At 36.1% G+C, this 8,963-nt stretch overlaps 1 pseudogene; it reads right to left on the minus strand.

The window, feature by feature from the left end:
• The window catches only part of LOC116092832, a 62,391-nt pseudogene that overhangs the window by 20,827 nt on the left and 32,601 nt on the right, over positions 1-8,963 (minus strand).

Genomic DNA, 8,963 nt, shown 5'->3' on the forward strand with positions numbered 1-8,963 from the left:
CTCTCAACAGACCTTGCATTGGTAGCCACCTTCCAGTTCCTGCTCCTTCTTGTCCTCTCCTGTACCTCAGGGTCAGGCATGGGAACATGGATGCTTTTCTCTCTCTCTTTCCCTTTTGGTTTTCGCAGTGTCACTTTCTCTATTTCCTCAGAATTGCTAGATGTGGAATCATCTGACTGAAAAGTATCACTTTCTCCCCCTAAAAGTAAAGATTTTTTTAAGAGAATTATTATTATTATTATTATTATTATTATTATTTTATATTTATTTATTTATTTATTTATTGCTTTTTTTCTTTCTCTTGTGTGTTTCTTCCTTTTCCTGGTACTAGAAGCTCATGTTTCCTCTGAGAACTCACTTGAGGAATCTGCTGTTATGTCCATAGATTCTTTTCCGTTTTTCTTCTGTGTTTTGTGTGTGTGTGTATGTGTTTGTGTATGTGACCATGTTTTCTGCTTTGTCTTATGAGATTTCTTTGACTTCTTATGCTTTCAGGATTCATGGGCAGATGATTTTACCTGGAGAGGTATTCTCTACCCCCCCATTGGTAATGTCTTACTGATCACTACTGTCTGTTTCTAACTCTTCAGGCTACAACTCTTTATAACAACTGTACCCCATCTGTCTGATATATTGGATTCATAAGCATGTAACTTCTTGTTCTAGGATTTAGCCTTTAGAAAATCATCATCCAGGGCCACAGAAATTTCATTCTTTGACCTCCAGTAGTCACTCTGACTTTCTTCATCAAACCATCACTTCTCATCTGACTTGAACTGCTGGGTACTATGTTCCTTCTGGTCCCCTGGAAAGCATCCTCCATCTGCTTCTCTAGTTCTCTAATTTTCCACAGGTTGGACTCCTCCTAAATCTTATTGTGATCCTCTGCATGCCAGATGACATTCCTCAGGACAAATTTCCCCAATAGAACCCTTGAAATTCTTTAATCATGTGCCACAGATTCGTTTCCTAATTTCTTTCTCAGCTTGTTTATCCTTTGAATAGAGGGAGGCTACTGATTTGTTTGAGTTAATTTTATATCCAGCCACTTTGCTGAAGTTGTTTATCAGGTTTAGGAGCTCTCTGGTGGAATTTTTGGGGTCACTTAAGAATACTATCATATGAGCAAATAGTGATAATTTGACTTCTTTCCGGTTTATATCCTTTCAACCTCCTTTTGTTGTCTAATTGCTCTGGCTAGGACTTCAAGTACTGCATTGAATAGATAGGTAGAGAGTGGGACAACCTTTTCTGGTCCCTGACATGGGTGGAATTGCTTCAAGTTTCTCTCTATTTAGGCTACTTGGTCTCATCAGAACCCAGTTCTCCCACTACAGCAAGTCCTGGATACCCATCACACCAGAAAAGCAAGATTTGGATGATGATAGAGATGCAAAAATACTCAATAAAATTCTTGTAAACTGAATCCAAGAACACATCAAAACAATCATCCATCATGGTCAAGTAGTTTCCATCTCAGGAATGCAGGGATACTTCAATATATGGAAATCTATTAACATAATTTACTATATAAACACACTCAAAGAAAAAAAACCTCATGATCATCTCATTAGATGCTGAGAAAGCATTTGACAAAATCCAACACCCCTTCATGGTAAAAGTCTTGGAAAGATCAGGAATTCAAAGCCCATACATAACTAAACATAGTAAAAACAACATACAGCAAACCAATAGCCAACACCAAATTAAATGGAGAAAAACATTATTACCATTTTTACATGGGGGATTTAATCTCCAAAGCAAAAGAAATATATATGAAGAACACATAAGAAGTGTGTTTGGTTTCTGTGTGGGCTCTGAATAACCATAAAGATCAGAGATTCTTACGAATTAGAGTTTCTTTTGTTCTACTGATATTTTGTGGCTTTATCTTACCATCATTTACCATATATTGTTTGATACATACATGTATATATATTATATATATATAATTAAACATAACTGAATGTCACTAATTTGGAACCATTGTTTGATATATAACATAGCAGTATAGAGATCTAACAATGATTCTTTTGCTAATTTACTCATAAAAATATGAATGGATTACCCATACATTTGAAAAATAATGGAAAATTAATATGAATTATTGTTTCATGCATTCTTATTTTGTGGATATATTTGTCTCAGATTGATATAAATTATATATCAGTCATGTGATTGCTAAGATATTTTTATTATCTTAAACATTGAGTAATAACTAATGGAAGACTAGATTGTTTAAAATAAATTAATTTTTGCAACTACAAAAACTAAGCTATGTTAATTAGTAAAAGCAACAGAACCACAAAATGTATTCAGTTACACACCAGAAAGGAAAATTAGATATAGTAAGTTTTTGTTAAATTGTTGCCAGAAATCTAATTTTTCTAGTTCCTAAAAGATGTAAATTATACTAATATTAGAAAAATCTCATTTCTGGTAAACATCTTTAAAATGTAACAGTGACATGTGATACCACAAAGGGGAATCCAACAGTGTCAGCACATAAGAGGTCATGCAGATAACTACAATGATTTTGTCAATGAAGATTTTGAGAAAGCTACAAATATACATTCATTTGAAGTTTATTGTTGAGTCATGATTTTTTTTAATCTTTTGTCAGATAGTGATATGTGACACATTATTCTCTTGAAATGCCAAACTGCCATATTGAGTTATAAGCTCATAAGCCAAAACAACTGGTACTCTACAGTACACTGGACTGCTAAGCTTAGATGCTTTGTAAGTTGCATAGATGACATTTTCCACTTAATTTTTTAACTGTCATTGACATTTTTAAACATGGACTAATCACAAGTCATTGAGCATATTCATCATGTCCAAATTTTCATTAAAAAAATGATACAGCCACTATGAAAACAGAGATTCCTCAATAAACTGAAAAAGAAAAATCTACCACATGATCCAAATATACCATTCTTGAGTATTTATTTAAGCCAACATACTAGAGCAATGTTTACTGATGCAGTATGCATGATTGCAAGTTATGAAATCAGCTTTACTATCCAAGAACAAATAAAGAAGTAAAGCATGGCATGTATATAGAATGAAATTGTTTTCAGCCACAGAGAACTACATATATATATATTATAATATTAACATAAGAAAAACTGTCTAAAGGAATGAAGCCAACTAATATGGAAGGGTAAGTAAAAGAAAGGCGAGGACAACAATAGGGAATGCTATTGAACATAGTGAAATTATATTATATGCATGTATAAAAGTATCTGTATGAAACCGAATACAATCTGCACTCAATCTGTACAAATAAAACTGAAGATGACATCTTATAAACCAGTAGTATCAGATAAAAAGTGATTGTTTTACATAAATATTAGAGGATAAAATAGTGACTTTTGATATTCATAAAACATTAAATATACCATTGTTTTGATTCTTTTTGAGGGACAGAAGGGGTTGAGAATTTTGTTTTTCTTCAGCTTTTGTTTTGTTTGTTTTTGATCTTTTGTTTGTTCATTTGTTTTTGAGTGAGGGTTTCTTTATATATCTTGTCTTTCCTGGATCTTACTCTGTAGAGTAGGTTGGCCTCAAACTCATAGATATGCAAGTACCTCTGCCTCTCAAATGCTGGGATAAAAGACATGACCACCACCACTAGGCAATTACTTCATTTCTTATTAGTGCTATAGCTGTGATAAACAGACAAACAAACAAACAAACAAAAATCTACCAAAAGAAAATTGGGAAGAAATCATTTCATTTGTTCTGAATATCTTTTTGAGTTACAGTCCACAGAGTCAATATACAATACAAGGCAGGGACTCAAATAGGTTGGAACTTAAAAACAGGAGCTAATAGAGCAGTGCTTCTTACTGGCTGGCTCACCAAGGCCATGGCTTAGTTATCCTGCTTTTTTATGGAACACAGGACCAGCCCAGGGATAGCACCACCCATATTGGGCTGAGTACTTGTGTATCAATTATTAATTAAGAACATTTCCTAGAGATGTGCCTACAATCTATTTTTCCCGTTTTTTATTTTTGTGCTTATTCACTTTACATCCTGCTCACTGCCCCCTCCCAGTCTCCCATCCCACAATCTTTCCCCAATCCTCCTCTGTCTCCTCTGGTGTTAGGGGTCAGCCCTGACAGGGTGTTTCTTCTTTCTTGTAGGTTCTTCCTGAGGCAGCAAAGGGGGAAGAGCGTAGGCGGAGGCTAAGACTTACTAGAAATTTAGGGTTGCTGTATAATAATAAAAAGTTTACTTATCTAAGTTACTATGCTATTGTAGCTGACCTGCCTTCTGGGATCCTCTGAGGCCAGAAACTGCAGTTTTTGGCACCTCATCCTAAAACAGCAGGAGATTAAGTAAAGGATTGATTGCTAGAGACTTTTCCCTATTGTCCAAATGCCTCTTCTTGTTGGGCTAGGGGAAGTTTGGAGCAAAAAAACTTTTATTGAACCAGAAGAGACTAACACTCCAAAAGGAAAAACTTTTACATAAGTAAATATGCATAATCTCACCTAAATTCATATACAGATTCACTCATGCTCATTTATTTATTTATACATTTCCATTTATACCCAGTTGGGTCCAGTTTCAGGCATTCTTACAATTACATACTTACACACACATACACACACACACACACACAGACACACACATACATTCTCACAATCACATACTTACACATACCTACATATGCATATGGAGCAAGAGACCAAGAACTCGCTCATTCTGGATGAAAAATGGAGATCAAATCTTTATTACATAGAGAAAGAAAAGGCTTCTACCCTTTTAATGCTAAATGAATTAAACCCATGATTGTAAGAAAAAAAAAAAACTTTGTTCCTTTTAATGAGACTAAGCCTGCCTTGTCCTTACCGTGGGACCTGTTCTGTCCCATAGTAAGGAGAAGCCTGCCTGCTCCTTCTGCTCTCTGTAGCATCTTCTTTTTTCCTCTTTTCTTCTGCATTCTGCACATTGTATTTTATGCTCTTAGTATTTTATGTTACCTATAGTTTTTAAGTTATTCCACTCTGCATTCTCCTTCTAATCTAGAAGGTGTTCTGTCTAAAAACTTCTCCTCAGCTTAGATCCTCTCTCAGCTCAGTTCTTCTCACCTCTGTTGCTCTCACCTCAGTCCCTCAAATCTGACTCTCTTCTTTGTCCTCAGACCTTCAACATCTTTCAGAATACATGATCAGATACTAAAAAGTTCATCACAAGTTCACACAGAAAATCAAATCATAAATTGAAATGGAAGTTTACAACAGCGAATGTTTACATGCATATCCATTAGGAGTAATTATCTAGCTAAACATCCATCACCTGTCTCAGCACCACAGGTTCCCGGAAGGATTAAAACAATAACTAAGTTACTAGTGAAGTTTTGTATAGATAACCTCAGTCAATATTTTATCTTTGGTCCTAGTACCTATATACAATAGTTAGTCCCCCTTTTTATGACCTTTGGTTTGTTTTACAACCTCTTGGAATGTGCTCTGAGTAGGAGAGTCTGGTTACCATTTCAGAGCAATTAACTGGTGACACTTGGGAGACTGGCAGAGTTCTCATTGCAGTTTTGACTATCAGAAAAGGACCTAATAGCAGTCCCATTATAAAAGAGTTTATAATCACTGATATAATTTTAGGAATTCTTATAGGCTTGTCATTAAGATTTAAGTCATCTATTTGTCTATGTAGCATTACTCTAAGACAGTACATCTTCATGGATCTGCTGGGATCTGCTCCAAAGGGATGTGCTATTACTTAGTGATTGTATATAACTTTAATAATAACAGGAAAAGCATATTAATAGCAGGAATCTTTCCCAAAATTAGTCCCTTACAGCCTTGCTCACCTGTAGCAGATTATATAATAATCTGAAGCAGGCCATTTCAGGATGATCAACTGCTAACTATTAGCTTGTCCTATTATGACACTTGTCCTGACACTCTGGGAAAATTGGCCCCACCTGGGTATCCCCCCACCTCAGCACTTCAAGTCACTGCAAGGCTAGGCACTTTGTCTGCCACTGAGGTCAGCCAAAGGAGCCCAGCTAGAAGAACATGTTCCTCAGACAGGCAACAGCTTTTGAAATAGCCCCTGTTCCATTTGTTCAGCACCTACATGAAGACCAAGCTGCAATCTGCTAAATATGTGTGGGGAGGCCCATTTATTTGGTTGGTGATTCAGACTCTAAGAGCCCCAAGAGTCCAGGTTAGTTGACTCTTCTGTTCTTCCTGTGGAGTCCCTGTCACCTTCAGGGCCTGAAATCCTTCCTCCTATTCTTTCATAAGAGTCCCGTTTGACTGTGGGTGTCTGTAGTTCTTTCTGAGTCAGCTGCTACATGGAGCCTCTCAGATGACATCATGATCCTGTCTGCAAGCATAACAGAGTATCATTAATAGTGTTAGGGATTGTTGCTTGCCCAATGGGATAGGCCTCTAGTTGGGCAGGTTATTGGCTGACCACTCCCTCAGTTTCAGATCCATTCCCCATGCCAGCACTTCCTGCAGACAGGATAAATTCTGGGTCAAAAGTTCCCTCCATCTCTCCACTGGTGTTCTTGCCTGGCCATAGGTAGCAGATTCCCCAGGCTCCATATCATTAATGTAGTGAGCCACAGCCAAGGTCAATCCCATTGATTCCTGGCCACATCCCACATCCCAGATCTTTCTCTAGCCCTGGAGATGATGACCACCGCCTCAGCCCTGTCAGCTGCATTGCTCCATTCACTCCCACGGCCATCTAGCCATCTCTCCTGCTCCTCCTGACACCTGATCCAGAACCCCCATGCCACTCTCCCTCCTCCCTTCCCCCAAGTTCCCTTCTTCATCTGTATATTATGTCTATTTTATTCTCCCTCCTAAGTGAGACTCAAGTTTCCTTTCTTAAGACTTCCTTCTTCTCCAGCTTCTTCTTGGCCTGTGGAGTGCATCATGGCACTTGTATTTTATGGCTAATATCCACTTATAAGTGAGTATATACCATGCATGTACTTTGGGACTTGGTTACCTCACTCAGGGTTATATTCTCAAGTTCCTGCAAAATACATGATACCTTTATTTTTAATAGCTGAATAGTATTCCATTGTGTAGAAGTTAGATATTTTCTTTATCCATTATTCAGTTGAAAGACATTTAGTCTAATTTCTGGCTATTACAAACAATGCTGCTATGAGGAGAGTTGAGCAAGTATCTTTGAAGGATGTTGGAGTATCTTTTGGGTATACACCCAGGAGTGGCCTTGAGGTAGAACTCTTCCCAGTTTTCTGAGAAACTGGCAAATTGATTTCCAAAGTGGTTGTAAAGTTTTTACTCCCACCAGCAGTGGAGGAATGCTCCTCTTGCTCCACATCCTCACCAGTATGTACTATCTCTTAAGTTTTAATCATAGCCATTCTGGTAGGTATAGGATGAAACCTCGGAGATGTATTGATTTGCATTCCCCTGATGACTAAAGACATTGAAATTTTCTTTAATTGTTTCTAGGTTATTCAAGATTCCGTTATTTGGAATTCTTAGAGTAGTTCTATATCTCATATTTTAAAACTTGGTTGTTTGGGTCGTTAGTGTGTTTCTTGAGTTCTGGGTAAATTTTGAATGTTAGCCCTCTGTCAGACGTAGGCTTGGTAAAGACCCTTTCCCAATCTATAAGCTGCCAATTTGACTTATTGACAGTGTCCTTTGCCTTACATGAAACTTTGCAGTTTCATGAGGTCCCATTTCTTATGGAAGCATTTTCTCACTTGATGTTTCTTTCACTTAGATGGCTGTAGCTTGTGTCAAGTTGACATAAAGCTAGCCATTTCACTTTGCAGTTGAGAGTATAAAATAAAGATCTTGGATTCTGAATATTTTCTCCCATCTACAAGGAATGTTTTTCATTTTTCTTTGACTTATTGCGGAAAAAATGGCTCTCAGTAGTTCTTTATTACATCAACTAAATCCCACAAGTGATCTTAATACCTTGTGAGCTACCTATGTTTCCTTTTGCAATGTCTGGAAGAAAATTTTCCATTCTTATTTTGCATGCTAAACTTAATAATGTGATTTTTAAAACTGCTATTCTCAACCAGTTTAGCCACAAGAGTGATTGTACCAATAAATAGTTCAATTATATAATTTGTCCATTTGCCTGACAAATTGGTCTTATACTTATTCTACTTTATAAAATCATCTGGCATTGATGTTAAAACCATATTAATGACTAATTACGAACATTTGTCACTTTTGGAAATATAAGTATGTTTCAAATAGTTCTAAGAGATAAAATATAATACTGAACACACTAATGATAATAATTACTTTAATGAAGAATATCTTAAGAACTGGAAATTTGAGAAATGGAAATTAAGTATAAATATAACATGGTCAATAAAGCAAAATTCTACATTTATTTATTTCTAGAAAATAGTTGTTCAGTTAGTATGAGGCTTCTAATGGCACTGTCATGACAGGACTTCATAAATTTGATCAGGACAAACACTGCGTAGGTACATAGTTCTGTTCTTTTCAGAGAGCAAAAGTTGAAACTCCTTTAAAAGTTAATCCAGTTGACCAGGTCCATGAAACTTTTTCAAATTACTTAAAACAGCATAACATTACATCTCCTCCTTTCTAAGAATGTTTTCTCAGATATTTGAGTTTCACTATTTCCCTAAATTCTAAATACTCCTTGTCCTCAAGAAGTATTGGCTAAAGCTTAAAAATAAGTAAGATTTAGCGAGTTAGGGAAAAATCATAGTTCCAAATAACATATATAAAGCAAAAGTCAAAGGGAAAATTATAATTCCTATCAAAATTCTGACAGAATTCTTCACAAATATTGAAAAAAATATTTTTCAGCCACATACAGAAAAATAGAAATTCCAGGTTGACTCAGTACATACCAAATAATAAAAAAAAAAAACATGCTGACAGTACTGCCATTTCAAATTTCCTGTTGCACATCAGAACTATGGCATTGGCATAAAA

This window comes from Mastomys coucha, chromosome X, assembly GCF_008632895.1.
Source record: "Mastomys coucha isolate ucsf_1 chromosome X, UCSF_Mcou_1, whole genome shotgun sequence".
In the NCBI taxonomy this organism is placed as follows: domain Eukaryota; kingdom Metazoa; phylum Chordata; class Mammalia; order Rodentia; family Muridae; genus Mastomys; species Mastomys coucha.